The sequence below is a fragment of the Acipenser ruthenus genome, chromosome 11, assembly GCF_902713425.1.
Source record: "Acipenser ruthenus chromosome 11, fAciRut3.2 maternal haplotype, whole genome shotgun sequence".
Taxonomy (NCBI): Eukaryota; Metazoa; Chordata; class Actinopteri; order Acipenseriformes; family Acipenseridae; genus Acipenser; species Acipenser ruthenus.
Genome location: NC_081199.1, coordinates 26,306,303 through 26,325,105, shown reverse-complemented (window position 1 = coordinate 26,325,105; position 18,803 = coordinate 26,306,303). Strand labels below are relative to the sequence as shown.

Here is an 18,803-nt window from a genome sequence, read left to right as displayed (position 1 = left end):
CTGATGTTACTACAGACACTTTTGTTCTTTGCATGTTTTTTTGTAACTTTAATATAGGATATTTACGTAGTTCTTTCTAGATCCACACTGTAGCTTTTGAAAGCCTAAGACTGCTCTTACTAGGACCTTTTTACTTCCTGTGTCTCACCATGGAAGTGATATGATACAAAGAAGGAAGTGTCCTGTAAATATGCATTTAAAGTGTGTGGTTCTATTAGCTTTCATTCGAGTTATCTTAAGCACAATCCTGACCAAACTCGATTTCTAAATGCCACTGAAATTAATCCAACAAGATCAAAACAGGATTTTACATGACCAGAAAAAAAGGCTTACAAATCAGTGTGCAATAGCTTTTTTTGGATTAGTGCATCATTAATAGACAACCGGAACTAAGAATGCATCAGTCTTTTGTGTCTCCAGAAATACGGTTATTGGGCTTAGAAATCAGGAAAGAAACAATGAGATTTAATTGCATTCCCTTCATCCTACACAAGTAAATCTGCTAGCCTGTACTTCCTTTGTACCGCCCACTGTTCTTAGACGCACCATCGCTACAAACTGAGAACTTGTTATCTTTCCTGTCTTGAAAATGATTTAATGAATGGACTCTGGGCATATGAGCATTTATAATGAGGGGAAATGTATTAACACTGATGCTGAATAGCTCCAGCCTGGCCAGATGACATTCACTGATGATTTATACCTTGTGCAAATTAACTGCTTCTGTATTTAGACTGTACCAAGTGATTCATCATTTACATTTAGAATAGACCCACAGCTTTTGAGACCATTATTTCCAGATGCTCCTATCTCTCTCCTTTCTTTCTTTCTTTCTTTCTTTCTCAAAACAGGTGGAACATTACAGTGTGTTGGTTGTAAAATGTGATATTTAGCACCATGCATGTTCAGCAGTACAGCATCAAATTAAAAGGTTATAAAACATTAGCAAATTAAAGTTCTTAATTCATGCTGTATTTTTTCCCCTTCTAAGCATTTTTAATGAATAATGAAAAACGATGATATTGGACTGATCAAATCAGTCCTTTGTTTAATTTAGCCTCGTGTTTGTGTTTACTGCATATCAACCTGTACAGAAAACTGAGGAAACATACAGTATATACTGTGAGGCTCTACAGTCACTGTGTGCAGGAAGTAGAATATTCGCTTTCAATGATTTCATCCTAGCGGTAAAGTCTTGCATGGCATTGCCTTATGGTGCTGAAGGAAAGAACAGAAGGCAGGTTCATTGGCATGAATAATAGGTAGTGGAACTAGAACAGCTTTCAAGGAATATGTGCGTGACAAGAAAAAACTTGTACTACTTAAAGTGCATTAGCTGTTTCCTATGCAGGGTAATTCTAGTGTGTGATGTAGGAAAGCCCAAGGATTACTAATACCCAGTCTTGACTGTTGTATTCACCACTTAGAATGGGTTTCCCTTTGTTTAGGGATAGATGTACTAAAGTGTTGTGTCTGTCTCAATCGTTGCAAACCACATGCAAACCAGTCGGAAGTGTAGCGTGAAATGTACTAAACAAACGCAACGCTGTTAGTATCATTAACGAATGCTTTGCAGCCGCAGTTCTTATATGCGCTTTAGCCGTAAATGAATATGTAATTCTGGACGTTACGGCAGAAATTTGCAAAAACAGGGTGGAGATAGTTTTGATCCCTCATTTGCACTATTGTAATGAGATGTACTAAAGCTGTGGGCAATGGCGACACTTACAGTTGCATCAATTTGTTAAGAACTTTTGAAAGCATGTTTTAAACAGTCGCAATTGTTGCTGGCATTTCCCAGTCCGCTTTTTCTCGTGTGTTGCCAGTTGTGCTCAATGTATTTTTGAGATGAACACCCAAGTACCTAATTTTAACTAAAGTCAGGGTGTACTTACAAGCCTTGAAAACAAATTTCTATTACATTTCTGGTTTTCCCAGTGTGTTAGGAGCAATAGACTAAACACATGTGCCACTACATTTAACAAAAACAATCTTTCGTTATCCTTCGGGCACTCTCTGCTGCAACAAACCACAACTCAACTGCCGCTATTTTATTTGAAAAAAGGTTGCACAACTCTCGCTAAGATGACGCAAATAATATTTAAATTAGTATATTGCGGCTGTCTTCATTTAACATATTTTTTCTTAGTACATACGACGAAATGTGCACTTTGCGAGTTGTCGTAACCAAATTGCGGTATGTTTGCGCTGTGACTGGCCCATCTTGGTACATCTACCCCATAGTGTTTATTTTGCTATGTATATGTTGGAATTCTGTCAAGTAGATCGAGCTAATGCCTTCACTAGCGATCTAATGGGAAATGTAAAGGGTTCAGCAATGAAAAAGCTCAGCTATTGAAATTGCCCACAAGAATGGCATTGCATCATTACCATGTTTTAAAATGATCTCTGAATAAATAGGCACTGTATTAGTAAAATAACAACATGGGATTTCCAGTGGAATGAAAGATTATGAAAAGTCGCATATTCCTGTTTTTTTTTTTTTAATAGGCAACAATTCCATGTTCCAAACGACTAATGGAGCTTGATCTTTGATTACCATCACTGTTCCTATGTAACTCGCATCCGGAGCATACCATGCATAATGGAGCAGCCTTGGGTTCATCTTTTGTATAATGCACTTGTCTTGTAAAAGCACCATATAGTACAATATACATAACCCAATGCATTGCACCTTGTGTAACATACAGCACATACTGTATTTGTGTGATATTCTGTGTATATTATGGTATGTTACCTGGCTGTTTGCATCACATTTTGAAAAAAACAAAACTGTAAACCACCTGAATTTTATTGCTTTGGTGCCTTGTGGAACTTGACTCATGTGCTCAAGTGTACATACACTGATATCGCTGCAGTAAACTGCAGCTGTCATGGTGTTGCCGTGACAGTAAATAAATACACTGATACAGTAGTTACTTATCTATAACTAGTACACACTCAATAGTGTTACATTTAGAAATGCTATCAGGTACACAGGTAAGGAAACAGAAATGAGGGACACGCCCGGAGAAGTCAAGTGGAGGTTCCAAGTGGTGGAATTCACTGGCCAGTAGGACTGAAAGTGGTGTGTATTGCACTTCTTTATATGAGCACCAGTAATCCTAATACAAATAGGAAGAAGGCAGCATTTCCACAGAAACTCTTGTCCGCTCTTGATGTGATTGATTGGCGTCCTTCAGTTTGAATAGGGATTCTTTGGTTTTTGTTCCCTCACAGCTGCAGTGTGAATATGATTGCCCTGTGCTTTGTTGCGTTTGATTGTTCTTGCCTTGCTTTCACAGCAGATCCCCTTCGTAAGTACAGATTGCTCTGTAACATGTAAAATGGTGCTGCTAAAGAAGTTTTGAAAGTTATTTTTTTACAAGCTGTCAGCTGCCATCTGTACCGTACCATATATTGCTGTTTAGTTGCTGCATAGTCTTCAGTTTAATTCTTGTGGGCTTTCATGGCTGCTATTGCAGGTATTCATTGCTAACCAGTTGTCCTGATTAACCAGGTGCTTGCGATGTTTACCGCTGTCTTATCCATGATAGGCTACTTGAAGGTAAATATCTTTCTCACCTTTCTGAAAAAGTATATTTCTTAAGGTGGAAAATGTGAGTGATAATTTTCTTGCTTTGTAGTTGGTATATTCTTGTTACCTTTTTCTGTACAGTACTTTGGGTTTTTATTGTAACAATTTTAGTGAGGATCCTCAGTTGCTTGGAATATTCCATAATAATGTAATATTTATTTTAATCACAATTGTCACTAAATGTATTTTGATACACAACAGTTAACAAAATGCAATAATTGTATTCTAGTTGGAAAAATACCATCCTCCCAAGCTCTGTCAGCAAGTGTGCCTGGTCCAGTTGCTGCCAGTTCAGCAGTGTTGAGAGAGTTAAACTGACGGAAAGGCGGTGGGGGTACTGAAGTACTATACCAACAGACCTTATCTATTGGAGAGAGACCAGCTGTTTGTGCTCCAAGCTTGGCCCTGCAACACATTCCAAAGTCATGGCAATATCAACACTTGTGGATTACTTTCGTTTTAACTGTATTTTGAGCTTCTTTGGAAATATAGCTGGCAAGGGGGGAAAAAAGCATCTGATGGGTTAAACGGCTTGGGGATTCAATTGGTCTTTTGTTGGTGGGAGATAAAAACTGGAGACTGTCATTTATCAAAAAGTGATAACATATTTTCAAATAACATGCACAGAAAAAGAACCCCTCCCATCCTTGCAATCCCCTTGAACAGGATGAGATGGTGAAATCAGTCTCATTTTTGGGTGTGCTTGCTGTGGTTATTTGCGAGCAATTGCCCAAGAAGTTGCACAAAGTAGTGGTCAGCTTCAGCAACTGCCACAAATTACGTATGTGATGATATGCATGCACACAGGGTCGCTGTCTTATGTAACGGTAGATTTTACTGCATTCATTTAATGCAAGAAATCTAGATCGTCATGTACAGTATTTGTGATCAATACTGATTAACCATTGCAGTCATAAACTGACATGTTTGTTTCCTTCCTAATCCACTTCAGCATATATCAGGTGTTTTTTAGAAAGAGTATCCTTAACGGTGACTCGAAGCATCTTGTATCTTTAGACAATGTCTGTATTAGGGTCTCACCGATACTGATAATAATAGACAATACAGGTAAGCTATTCTAAACTACTAGAACAAGACATAGGGCCTATATTTAAACTCTTTTATAATTATAGATGTTAAATTAACAGGTATTGTTTACTGGTTGTATTTATGACAAAAATGAAATGGTATTGTTTACTTGTTGCATTTACTTCAGAAAATGATTACAAAGAATAACGTAGTATTATATTGTGTGCTTGACAGCAATTTATACATTTGTTTTACAACATAGTCGCACAAAAATAACATTTTGCATTTGTACTAGTAGAAAACACTTCTGTAGAAAAAAATGTATAATGTGACTAACCTTTATAGCCACTTGCTGTCAAACATTGCGTATTGTAACTCCTACCTATACTGTACAAAAGAAAAATGTAGCCTATGCAATGTCAATTACAACAACTTGTTGTTTTTATTTTAAGCATACACTGCTTAAAAACGCAGCAAAACTTAAAGGAACTTATCCAAAAAAATAGATGTCATAAAAATATTACATTTCCAGTTACAAAATTCAGTCAAACCACAATGATCAATTTCTGCTTCAAAATGCCGCCGAATACACCCGCAACCATTGCAGATTAAAAAGATCAACAAAAATGACAAAAGGTCATTATGAAGCACACTGTGTAATAATAACAATGTTATTTAGGATTCTCTGTGTGTGTGTGTGTGTGTATATATATATATATATATAATAATTTTTTTATTTTAAAAGCATCAGAATATTATTCTATTCACAGTTCATCATTGGATTTAATGTAGCATCAAGTCTGTTCTGCTGCACACAACTCGGCTATCCTATTGTTGTCTTCAGATATTTCTATTTAAATCCAAGCACCGCTCTTTTGAGACATATTCACTGCAGGTTGATCACACGCTACACAGTACTGCAAGGAAAATTACTGTTTCAGTGTTTTTGAGTCATTAGTAAGCGCCAAACCAAACATTAAATTCTGTGCTGGAAGAAATTCAAGCATGAATATCGGCGTACGTTATCGGCTAAAATAACAAACTGCCGACAGCCGATTGTGATTTTTTTCCTTATATCTTTGCCATGCCAATAGGTTATCGATTATCAGTGCACCCCTAGTATATACGGACAGATGGATGCAAACCCATGTGTTCATGTTTGCAGACAGGAGCAGGTATTGATGTATTCAGTGGTGTGCAGGCAAGTGTTCATTGACACAGCACTTAATTAACCTCCCTCATCTAATTTCCATTGACTGCGTTGAGCCTTTTGTACTATTATTTTGCTGAAAAGGTTTAGGCAGAACTGTTGTTAGCGCTGTCCTCTGATGCTCTTCCATCCGGGATTCCTGATTTAAAAATATATATATATAATAATTCTCTGCTGTGCATCACAGGTTACAATCCTGGGGACTTGTCTCCTGCACATCCTATGATGGCGATTGTTAATTGCAAGCCAGGCCTCTCTTACGCATGTAGGGCCCTGCATTGCAAGTGAAAGGCTGTCTGTTGTGATACACAGAGTAGATATAGAGCAGGCAAGGACAGGATGGGGCCTTTGCAGTTTGTAATCATTGAATGACCTTGAGGGAACACAACAGGCAGGGATAAGTGTGCTTCTTCAAATTAAGGCTCTCTTGAGTAAAGACTACTGGTTGATTGTATTTATTGGGAAAGTGGGGTATGAATGGAGCATTGGTCTTTCAGACGTACATTCTGTAGCTCTTGGGACATGAAGGGCTCCGTCAACAATCCACCGCCACTTAGATCAATTAAATACCCCCCATATTGTTTTTTCTTTTTCTTTTTAGAAGAATAGAAATCCAGCCACTATTTGAAGCCAGGTATGAATGCAGTTGTCAAGAAATTAAGCCATGTAGCGAACCAATGTACAGTAGGACCTGATCTGAAAACCTTCTGTAATTGCTCAGTAGGGAAGAGTGTGCTCAGCTGCTTTCAGCCTTGTATGAGCTGGTGCTGCTACGGGGGGTCGATTGGGTGGTATAAAATAAATAGTTATGTAACAAAATAATTCCAGTGATATGTATTGCCATCACTCTGTAGATCTCACATTTGCTTACGTGAATGATGCATACATTATGATAAAGTGTATTCGATTATTATTTTTTTTTTTTATAGCCAAAAAAATTATAATTAGCAAATCCATTTGAGCCTATTTCAATGCTGATCATGAGGGAACGCTGTCAACATTAAAAACATGCGAGTCATTGGGAAAGCAGTGGGATTGTTACTGTAAACTGTGTTCCTTCATGCAGACTCTTCTGTAATTGCTAAAGAATAAAATAATGAATTGACGTAAGGAGTCAAGCAACCTCCCTTAGTCCACTTGAGCTGGAATGGAGAATGTGATTCATTATTCAGTAGCCCTCCATCTCTATTTGCTATGCAGTACAGTACTGGATTGTATACATTTAAAGGTTACTGGTATATATTTGTGAGGTTTCTTAATGGGAAATTTCATATTCAACATTTTCCTGAATATTCAAACAAATCGATTTTAGGAGTGGATCCTGGTCCCAGCTGGTTTGCATAATAGAGGTTTTCCTGTACTTCATTTAAAAAGGCACTGTTTGGTCTTTGAAACTTAAAGTGGCTTTGTTTTAAAGATTTTTCTTTAAAACAATGCCAAAACACCGTTGGCATTATGGAAGTGACTTCTAGATGGTCATCGATCTCCGAGATGGAGAGTTACATTATGAGGCAGAATGCGTAACTCTCATTAACATGGTCCGATAATTATCATAGCAGCACATTTCTAGCTGTGCCGCTGCTGATGCAGGCAGATACAAAGTCTGAGAGCTGTATTTCCACATGTTGTTGTTTTCATCCCCTGATCTAGTAGCTTTGGGACAGCAGATGGTATTTTGAGGGCGTTTTACAAGAGTTCTAAAAGCAGTGTCAGAATATAGAATACAAAGAGTTGATTAATTTAGACCTCAGGGTTCATTGTTTTAAGGAGGGCAGAGTGTATGTACACAGCGATAACAAGGTGTTCATTGTGTGAAGAAAAAACCCATCAATGCTTTCTTTGTTCAGTCACATACAGAGAGCACTAAGCGACTTCCAGTTGTGGAGTGGAAAGAAACCTTGAAAGTTCTCGACACTTGCCAAAGCTGAGTAATTCAGGGCGTTGGGAAGTTGACTGCTGCAGTAGGAAAAGAATCCAAACAAAGGTCTGCATTATTCATTGATTTATTAATTACCAGCAAAGGCCCAGAGAATCACACCTGTTCATTTGCAGGCTTGGATACAGAACCCATCAATGTCGTAATCTTTCTTGTATTTGCTGAAACCGACGTTCAACATCTGTGCAGCATTTATATATCGGAATACATATTGGAGGAGGTGGGGGGGGGGGGGGGAGTGTCTGTTTAAGCAAAAGTGTGTGTTACATATTGCAAGTGTTTTAAAAAATATATTATTTTAAATCTAAATCAACGGGGTGTGTAACTCACCAACGGGGTGTGTAACTCACAAACTGGGTGCCAGAATGCTTCTATATTACATTGTATTGTCATGTAGCTGTAATACAGACAGGCAGACTGTTTTTTAATACATACAATTCTTATGATGGTACAGTAAAATGTTTTATCCCTGACAGTCTGGCCAGCTTTGTTATGGCACTGTATATACTATCCTATTAGTTTCCCTTGAGTGAGCGAATTCAGCTCAAAGGGCAATGGCCGGTCTGACCTTTACTTCAAATTAAGTATATAAAGTGGACGGCTCCACAGCTAATGCATCTATTTTTAGAGTGCGGATGTGATGGAGACTTGGGACCTGCAAGGATGTCTGTCTCGCTCTTCAAAGCAGACTCAGCAGCTCAGTGCAGTGGCATGCAGTGAACCACAGGGAATGTGGAGATTTAAATGTGGAATCTGACTTTTTATATATGTGTTTCTAAATGTGATTTAATTCCTCTTCAGTGAACTAACATGGAAGCTCCCAGGTCTCACCCACTTTGTTTTTGGCAGGGAAAGTTCAACCTTCAATCCCACAGCGAATACAGAAAATCCCTCCTGCTGTGCCACAGTGATAATTACAACAGTGCTTGGTTATATTAAAGTCTTTTCAACTAACATAGTTAGAATTTAAAAGAAAATGTGAACAGAGTTCATAAACAGTAACTTCTCTTTAGTAAGGAAATCCTGATTGATAACAAATATGACTGGATGTACTCTATATACAGTAACATGTTTATAAAAAGTGTTAAATGGCAATTTATTATTTTTTATTTAAAACTTAAGTGACCCCATTTCCTACTGTATAGAATCAATTTTATTTTGTAAAGAAGCCTACAGTATACTCTACTGGGGATCGCAAGAGGGTATTCCCGTCAAATCTCTCTCCTCCAAAAAACATCTAAAACCGAGTTACTTGAGAATCTAGGAATTCTTGCCAAGCTTCGTTGATCTGCTTGAATAGTTTTTATCCACCTTGTATATCTGCGCTCCCCTAAACGGATAACTGCAGGGAGAACCACCTGAGTCCCAGAGTGCAGAGCCCTACTGTATTCCTCTAAGCCAATTACAGCACAGAAGGGTTACTAATACAGTAATTGGTACTTTTCAGAATTAAAACTGAATTGAGTTAGTGCAGAGTCCTATTTTGACTAAGTGTGTGTACTGTATTTAAAAGGCTTTTTACACTCATCTCTTTAACGGAGGCCCCAACTCCTTTTCTCTCTGCTCAGATTCACATTATTGCAACCGCACTGCATTCCCCTAGTCTATGGTAGAGTAATCTGACTGTCCAAGGATCGTCAGAGACGCATGAAGATACATTAATCCTGTTAGAGGTGCTGATCTCTTTTAAATTGCTTTCTGTGCTGTCCCAAAAAAGAAAAAAAACAGGACTTCCTGAATCTTGAGTTTGCAAGCCAATGTTTATAAAGAAAAGCAATACTTGGATAAGAGTTTAATTTTGAATGACAGGATTTTAAGTGTGTGTTTCTGGGTTTTTGTTTTTTTTACCCCAGTTTTCTCCCCAATTTGGAATGCCCAATTGTTATTTGTATCCCGGTTCACCACTGCAACCCCCCTGGCGACTGGGGAAACAGCGGCTGGAACACGCGTCCTCCAAAACATGTTCCTGCCAATCTGTCTTTTTTCGCACTGCGGAGCCACAGCGAGGTCACCAGACCTATAATGCCGGAGGACAACACAGATCTGAACAGCTCCACTGCAGAACCGCAGGCACCCTATCAGCCACAGGGGTCGCTGGTGCGCAGTGAACCGTGGATTCCCCTGCCGACCTAAGCCCTCCCTACCCGGGCGCCGCTTGGCCAATTGTGTGCCGCCCCCTAGGAACCCCTGGTCATGGTCGGCAGTGACACAGCCGTGTTTCTGTTTTTGACATTTAATTTCATTGATTTAATGACAAAAGACATGCTTTGACAAAACAGCTGTGGTTAATGGTAATTATGGGCCTCGAACAATGACTGCTATTATATGTCTTTATTAATTTATTGACCAACAACCTGCAATATGTAGATTTTAAAGATTTTTGCTATGTAAATCAATTACTTGGATCTTGGATTTGGAAGTGCTGTCATATATAATATTTAACATATTTCTTCATCCATAGCATTAAACATTAACGCTTGTAATTAAAGATTCAAAATGTTATTAGCAGGTGTCCATTTACGATTTTGCTAGACATTGATCCTAACTGTAATGAGGATGCTTTTTCTGACCATATAAGATAACTGAACTTATTTACTCTAATTTAAATACAATTTACCGGGATATAAATAATATTCAGTGAAGTGCATTCCTAGCAGTCCATTATACTGAAGCTTTTACCTCTGCCCTCTACAGGGTGCTGAACTGATGTGTTGAACAGATCAGTAGACCGTCTGTGTGTGCGCGGCCAGCGAGATGTTAATAATTAAGTAGCAGGCACATCAACACAATCTAGAAGAGATGCAGACTAGAGTATTTGCTCTTTATCTTAGTCAGGACCTTGTACTGTAGATCAATGCTGTACATGTAATGTTAATAAAAGGGAGCAGTGATGCATTTCATGTAATTTGTTTAAAGGCAAATTAACTAAATCAGGTCATTGACCTCTCCTAGTCATAGCAGTATTTTTTCTTTAGAAAATGCACCTATTAATTAAATAGTGAATGGTACTGTTTTTTATACAGCGCTTTGCAGAAATTTCAGAGGCCATGTGTTATTTCACTGATTTTAAATTTCAACATTAAAGCAATATTACCTGTGATTGGGGATGTAGAGCAGTGGAGGCAGCGTACTGTACAGAATGTCTGATTTGCATTTTTATACAATCTCGACTATGGACTTTCTTTTGCATAATACCTTGAGCGTCTCTGAATCTAGGCTATGGCGATTTACTCCTCAGAATGAAAGTATAACTGAATATGCCAGCAGTCTACACTACAGAAAGTCCTGGGATAATGGTGGCATGCTAGATAAATGAGAATTCTCTGCAAGCTCTCAGAACTCATTGAAATGACTAAACTCTTTCTACTGGAGAGCACTGAGCACCTTTTTAAAATGTTACTGTAGTTGTATGTTTTTGCCTTTTTTAGTTTGATTGCATTACTCTGGCTTCCCTCTTTTCCACATTTAACACTAAGCATATGTGCTTGATATGTGGAAATAAATGAGTAAATAATAGCGTCTTGTAATAAAACATAACTAAGCAGTGCTTTGCAATGCAACCGAAAGCCTAACTGTTACTGTGCATGTATGCTGATACAGCTAAGGCTTTGGTTGTTAAAAAAATCCACTGTAGAAGTCCACATGCAACCAACACAGATGTTTCCAACCCTTGTCCTCAAGTACCCCAAACGATCAAGTATTATTGTTTGTTTCAAACACGCAGCAACGACAGATACAGCCTTTGACACATTAAACAGTGTGCAGCCAATGGGAAAATGTAAGACACTAACCTCAAGTTTAAAAAAAAAAGTACTTTTAATTATCTTGATCCTTCTAGCGACTTCAGTCTAGAGCAGCTATGGTAAGCTGTATCTGAAATAGATAAAACCAAAAAGCAAGCCGATATTTCACAGTTGCTGACAATAATACAAAAATGGGTAATCGAATTCTATTGGCTTTTTTAAAACTTTGTTTTGTGGCAACATGACTTGTATGTGCCACAGGGCTATATAACACTGTCCATGTAGTTAGTATGATGTTCTCAATAATGGTTAATATATAGCTTGATTTGCAACCAGTGAATTTGCAACTCCCTAAATGACAAGCAGACCCACGAACACATGCCTAGTCAAGTCTCTGTGAGCAGCCCAGTGTAAAGAGCCCTGGATCAGATGCTCTCTGCACAGACTGACGTTTGTTTTTTCAGTATGTTTCTCCCACATGAGTCGAAGCCTATTTTCTTCACACAGCTTGCTTTATGGAATTTATAGAAAAGGCTGTTTTTGAACGGGGGTGCTTCAGTGAAACAGAGTCAGGCTGTAAGCAGATTAACCCTTACACATAGCTTGTAGATATTTAATAGGATTTTCCTGTGTGTAAGCCATTTTGATCTGCACAAGGTTTTGCTGTATTGCGGGCTTGTTATATTCAAAGTAATTGTAAAAACAGACATTTTTGAAGCTATCGGAAGCTATTTAAAGTTATTGAATGGGATGACTAGGAAATAAATGAAAAATAACAATTTATCGGTGGTGGAGAATGTAATAAACTCCATTGTTGTCTTAATAAAAATTATTTAAAAAAAAAAACTTGCTGTGCTGTAATTCAAAAGGAATCAATGCACACTGGCACTCAATGGGAACACTCTTTAGTATTATCTTTTTAAAATAGTTTTAGATGTATTAGATTCCTCTGTTTTTAATAAATCTTTTTATATTACCTCTGCAGACTCCTCACCCAAAGCATATAGTACATGCAAGCCTCTGGCTTTTGATTCAGTTAGTCGATGAGTTGTATATTCTTGATCCGTATGCTTCTCTTACCAAAACTGGACTTCCAGCTGGAGACAGCTGTTGCGATTGCTTTCCTTTTATTGGGGTTTACCTTTCATAGCAAATGGAAATCTAATCCTTCCTTCCTTCCTTCCTTAGGTATCCCTGAAGATCAACAGATGTGTCACAGTACAGAGACCTGTTGGATTCAGCCACAAGGGAACTGATTTCCTGAGAGTAAGGTAAGCACTTGACAGACTCATTAAATCATCTTTATTTTACCTGCATTCTACTCCCCAAGTTATATTGTACACAGAGCATGCCTAGTGGTTCAAAGCAAATCTAAAGAGCTATTCTGCTCGGCACCCTTTCAATAAATAAACCCTTAAAAATAAATATTCATACCTCCTCATGTGATTTAGTGCCATAAGGCCACTGTGCCGCAGTTATATGGCATGACTGATTTAATTTAGTAAGGTCAAATGGTGCTTTAATCACGCTTTCTGTAATTACATCAGTTTCGTATTTTCCATTTACTCTTAATTAAATTACATTTATTTTTTATTGCATGCTTTTTAAACTGGAATGTATAACAGCATATATTTTTTTGGGGAGAAAGGAGGTGTCCTTTCAAGTTGCAAAAAATACATGGTCCTGGTGCACTTGTAAATATTATGTTTGGTGTTTTTGTTTTAAATAAAATTTGTATGTTTTGAATTTAAGTTTGGCAGCCTTGGCTCCCCCATTCCATACAACAGCATAACTTATTTCCGATAAATAAATGTGGAATGTGGCCATTCCCAAATTAGTTAATTGGTTGCCAAATTGGGGGTGGCCATCTGTACAAAAGAGGAGCTGAGAGATAGCTGGGGGAGTTAGTTGATGGTAAAGGACTGGGAGCAGCAGGTTGTGCTCCAGGTCTCTGTATCATGATAGCACAGCTTGGATGCTGTTTTTTGTGTTTTGTTGATTTATATTTTCAAGGTTTTTTTTGTTTGTTTGTTTGTTTGTTTGTTTTTTTGATTTTCATTTATATAAATAAAAGTGCGCGAGAAGCTCTGAATTGTACTTTTCTTCCTCCATTTCTGCTATTCCTGCCGCTAGCCAGCCATGACCGCAGCGCTACTCTTACCACAAGTACATTACATGAAAAAAGGTGATTTACAAGTTCTGGAAACTAGCCCTTTGTTTACAGCGGTGCCCTTCTGCTACATTTCTTTCTTGACATCTGGAGTCCCAAACCAGTGCATGGCTGTCCAGATAAACCACTGTGTACCATGAAATTCTTTTGAAGGATGCTTTCCGGATTTCCATTTTGAGACGTCGCAAGGCTTTCTATAAAATGTGTTTTGGCATGAGATATTCTCACATTGCATTTCATTAGACAGCCCTCCAGCTGAAGAGGCCTGTTTTTAAAGGATACGTACTTTACATACTCTAGCTGTTGGCACGGGTAAGCAACCTCAGCTGTTCCAGTGCTGTCCTTTATACAGTACAATACAATACAGTACAGTGCAATACAATACGATATGATACAATGCAATACAATTCTATAGCGCCTTTCATCACAAGGATCCCAAAGTGCTTCACACAAAAAATGAACATATAAACCATTCAATTTGAAAACCAGTTTGTTTTTTTACAGTGCAAATTTTGTATTACTAGGTAAAGGGATATATGTGAGAAACAGAATCACTAATCATTGCAGACACCTTAAAACAGTAAGAGGCATACAAAATTGTAAATGATATTTAAAACAGTAAGAGGCATACAAAATTGTAAATGATATTTAAAACAGTAAGAGGCATGTAAAACTGCAAATGATATTTAAAACAGTAAGAGGCTGTAAAACTGCAAATGATATTTAAAACAGTAAGAGGCTGTAAAACTGTAAATGATATTTAAAACAGTAAGAGGCATGTAAAACTGCAAATTATATTTAAAACAGTAAGAGGCTGTAAAACTGTAAATGATATTTAAAACAGTAAGAGGCATGTAAAACTGCAAATTATATTTAAAACAGTAAGAGGCTGTAAAACTGCAAATGATATTTGAAGCTACACTCCAAGTGAAATTATTTATTTAGGTGTCGGTGTATGGGTCTATCAGTGACCATTTGATCCGAGGTCAAATCCACAATGTTTATTGAATGGATTAATATTTTCCTGAAATGCTTCCACCCCCCCCCCCCAACCTACATATCTTAATATCCCTGGCTAGACAATGGTCCCATCTTCTAATAGATGCTAGATTATAGTGAGTTTGGTAGATATTATCCATTCCCTATCTCATTACCCAACGCACCGGGAATACTGTTATCCTTTAAACCATGAAGAGAAGGGGTTCTCATCTAGAACTGTAGCACTCCATGGTAGAATAAGTATCCATACTAAAATAAACTTTGACAAAAGTGTCAACTAGAAGGATTTCTCAGTTGGCATTGTTTCTTTAGATATAACTAATTTAAAATATAACTAATTTAAAAAGTAAAATGCCAGGTGTAATTATATTTTATATATATCTATATCTATATATAATCTAGATCCACCACTGTTAAGATCAATTGAATAGAACCCACTGTTTCAAAGGGGGATGGAATTACAGGTGCACACTCCTAGTGATCATTTTAGTACTGGCCTCATTACAGAAATTCCACCTTGCTCAGGCTTGCACAGAGACTCTGCAAACTTGACTTTGTGAAACATACTAAATATCCAGGACTGCGGCAGCAGCAGTAAATCATGATTATGAACACATGTCGTGGGGTAGAGGGTAGGAAGTAAAGTGTTCCTTCAGAAGAGGATTGTCATTTTTGTTGCTTACTGATTTATATTTTAACTGTTAAAGACTAAAAGAAGTTGAGATTGACAAAGCTTCCTTTTATTGGCATCCTTAGTGTTGATAAAACTAGCTTTCTCCCACCTGGGTCCTATAGTTACACTTGCAGACCTGATTGGTCTCTCAAGCTCTGCTCCACATCCTATGTCATACTATCCCTTCTGATCAGCTTTCACACTGCTTAGCTTCATACATTTTTAACAAGTTTTGGAGCCTGTAACTGGGAAAACAATGCTACACTTGTTTTCAGAAATGCAGCCTTAAGGCCAGGGTGTCTGTGGTTTTACAGTATAAGTTAGTTTATAGAGTCCCATAAGGTTTAAAGTAAGCAAGAGCTTGCTGTGGAGAGCAGGCAAGTCATTCATCCATGTTGCCAGTCAAGGCTTAACTCAATTGGTTGTTGTTGATTTAGCACTTTCCTGGTGAAGGCCACACTGTGTGGTTGAGGCACAGAGCAGAGAAAAGGTGTCCAGTATTATAAAGGTCATAATCTTGGCTGAAGCCAGATGGTGTGATATTTGCTGAACAGTTCCCCCATTAGTTTAAGGGTCAGATTGATTTTCAACTTGGAATGAAAGAAGTAAGCCTGTAGAGCCTTGCGAAACTTTTGCCTATACAGAACAGTCTTCAGATTATCTAGTCGCTAGCTTATCTAATTGCTATTATATGCAGATTTCGTTTCATATATTCGATTGGGCCAACATTAAAGTTCAAAACATTGGTTTTGAAGACCTCGTAGGTCCCTTCAACAAGTGGAAATGGGTTTGAAGAGAAATGATGTTGATGATTACATGTTAAAAAGCTTGTCAGTGTGCTGCATATCTGAGTGTTCTTAAAATGGCACTTCATTACTAAAAGAGATCGGAAGCAAAATGATTTCCTACTGGAGTGCTGTCGATTTTATTGTTTTTCATTGGGCGTGCGTGTGTGTATTAATTCACCCAGGGTTGAAGGTGTTATTGTGTTTGTTGCTCCCACCTGAACATTTTCTTACACTGAAGTATGCTGACTAAATTCTTTCATTTGCGAGAAATTGATCTCTTTATAACAGGCTGGTTGTTACCTATGGTTTTCCAGACTGGACTCAGGGTTGATGTGAAGGCTGTAGTTCAGTCTTTATTTTATTAGTCCTGAACCCAGTTACTATGTGAACTTTTATTTATTTATTTATTTATTTATTTATTTATTTATTTATTTATTTATTTAAACATTTTTATTACTTTTTAAACTCCCTTTAATCTGAAGAAGGGACATGTGCAGGCTTGAAAGCTTGTGTTTGGAACTTGTATGTTTGTCCAATAAAGAGTATCAACAGTAGCCAAAATAGTTTCTTCCTCTTTATCCTCTCTAGACTAATACAGTTAACACTGTAACGGCAGTCTGTATACTTCCTCACATTTAACAGTAATTTGCATATATCCGAGCCACTGACAGCTGTATCATACCCCGTTTATCAGCATGGCAGAGCTATTAAATATTTTAATATAATAAGTGACGTCAGCAATAAACTACCACATGCGGAACATGGGCTGGTGTGTGCAGCTCTAAATTGATCTAAAAATAATCTATTGATAAGTGTATATGCTAGTGCTGCACAAACCAAGTATTTGGATTAATCTCCACAGGTGAAGGTCATTGGTGTTGATTGGGCTAATTTACCATTTCAAGTGAAACAAATGAAGAAACAGCTGCTTGATTTGTGTGGATTGCTGTTCTCCACAGAGTCAAAGAAAAGCAGCAATCAACACAAGTCCAAGCAGCTGTTACTTCACTTGTTTCACTTTGAATGGTAAATTAGCCCATCGACACCAATGACTCTCATTTGATTGTCAGCACATGATTTCTGTGAGATCTCAATCTGAATAATCAAAGTATCAGTTAGTGCAGCACTAATAACTGTTCTTCCTATTGCGTAGGGGTTAAATGATGCTCACTGTGAGTGTAGTAGCTAAACATTTACAGTATTTGGTCAGCTGTACTGTAACTATATGAGTCTAATCTTCTAGAAAGGTCAATAAGGGAATCATGAAACCCAGCCCCTGGTTTCTTTGTTAATTTATGAAGAACTGACACTGGTTCATTACAAGAGATGTCTGTGGGAAGTATTGTATTTCTACTGAGTATATGTTCTCTGAATGCATTGGTTGTTCGGTACGCTGCATGCTTCGGTACCTCTTGCTGTGATAAAGCCTGGAGTTTGAAGTGACAAGTTTTAAGCCTTTCTAATGCAGTTGGCAATGAAGAGAGCATCACGGTGGGGAGATTGGCAAAGGCTTTTCTTTTCAAATTGCACTTTGTAGTGTTGGGGCGAACAAAAGTGTTTAATATCTAAAAAGTCCACCCCCTGTGAATACGATGTGGAAAGCTGCTCGGCAAGGCTATGCACATGCAAAGGCTCCAGAACAGGTCAAAACAGCAAAGGCTGGGCACTGTTCTTACAAACAGGGATGAAACCTCAACTAATTCAGGGGTGGCCAACCCTGGTCCTGGAGAGCCGCAGGGCCTTCTGTTTTTTGTTCTACCAGAGTTCCCAATTGCTTTATTGAACCAATTATTTTATTAATTCGTCAACACTTAACATTTTTTTCCAGGTCTTTTAGCCATTGATGATTTAAAGACACTCCAGTTATTCAATTACAGGATTGGCCATCCCTGTACTAGTCCTTAACAGAAGATTCCTTAAAACTGCCCTTCACGTTTTGTGAATGTGCAGCTTGAGAGAGGGACGTTTGTTTGTTTGTTTGTTTATTTATTTATTTATTTATTTATTTATTTATATTTTTTAGTCGTTGCCAGTTATTATTTATATATTATTTTCTCCCAGTTTGATATGTCAAACTATTCTTAGGCTCAGCTCACCGCTACCACCCCTGTGCTGACTCCAAAGCGTGTGCTGTCAGCCGACCGCTTTTTTTCACACTGCGGACTCACCATGCAGCCACCCAAGAGCTACAGCGTGGGAGGACAACACAGCTCTCGAGCAGCTTACAGGCAAGCCCGCAGGCGCCCAGCCAGACTCGAGGGGTCGCTGGTGTGCGGTGAGCTGAGGACACCCTGGCCGACCTAAACCCTCCCCCCGCCCGGGCGACGCTCGGCCAATTGTGCGCCGTCCCCTGGGAGCTCCCGTGGAAGTTTGTTTTTTGTTTTATTCTCAGTTGCACAGAATATTAAACAATGTACTTGTATAGTGGTACTTAAGGTAACTGAAGAATTTTTGGTAGATCATCACAAGTCAACAAAGGGTTTGCTGATACCGTTGGCACCATCAAAAATCATTATCTGGCTGCGTCACGTGCAGTTAGAGCCTAAAGCAGTATGGGTTATTAAAGCAGGTCTGTGATTGCACAGTTCTGTGTACTGTGGCATGTGAGCATTGTTAAGCTTTTAAGTGGCTTGTGTGATATTGGTTCCTGCACAGTT

The 18,803-nt window shown here is 38.2% G+C and overlaps 1 protein-coding gene across 4 annotated transcripts in view; it reads left to right on the top strand.

Annotated features, from left to right (window-relative positions):
- LOC117426930 (hyccin 2-like) overlaps window positions 1-18,803 on the top strand; it is a 72,781-nt gene that overhangs the window by 13,592 nt on the left and 40,386 nt on the right. For all 4 annotated transcript variants that reach the window (XM_059033521.1, XM_059033520.1, XM_034045177.3 and 1 more), the window contains one exon: window positions 12,705-12,787. The gene's annotated coding sequence lies outside the window, so the exon portion shown is untranslated. The remainder of the gene's footprint in view (window positions 1-12,704; window positions 12,788-18,803) is intronic.